The sequence below is a fragment of the Penaeus monodon genome, chromosome 32, assembly GCF_015228065.2.
Source record: "Penaeus monodon isolate SGIC_2016 chromosome 32, NSTDA_Pmon_1, whole genome shotgun sequence".
Taxonomy (NCBI): Eukaryota; Metazoa; Arthropoda; class Malacostraca; order Decapoda; family Penaeidae; genus Penaeus; species Penaeus monodon.
In genome coordinates this window covers 17,873,335-17,873,646 of record NC_051417.1, presented here as the reverse complement: position 1 = coordinate 17,873,646, position 312 = coordinate 17,873,335, and positions in this window count along the sequence as shown.

Below are 312 nucleotides of genomic sequence, written 5' to 3'. Positions count from 1 at the left end.
TCGTGATGCAAAGGTAATGATTGCAGGTACAAATAGATAGCATGTGAAGAACAAACCAAGAACAAGATTCATGAGCTAAATAGCTAAGCAGATAAGGCAACTTTTGTTATCAGTTTGACGAACACATATCTGATAAGAGCAAAGCGTAGGGTGTTTCAAAAACACATCCCATGGACCTCAGATCATGGATTAAATGTAAATAATTTTCATTGGTTATAAATGTCTGAACTCCCTCTTCCAGATATTTGCTGTTAAATACTTTTGGTATACATAATGATGTGACCAGTATACAGAATGGTGTCAGATGGGTGT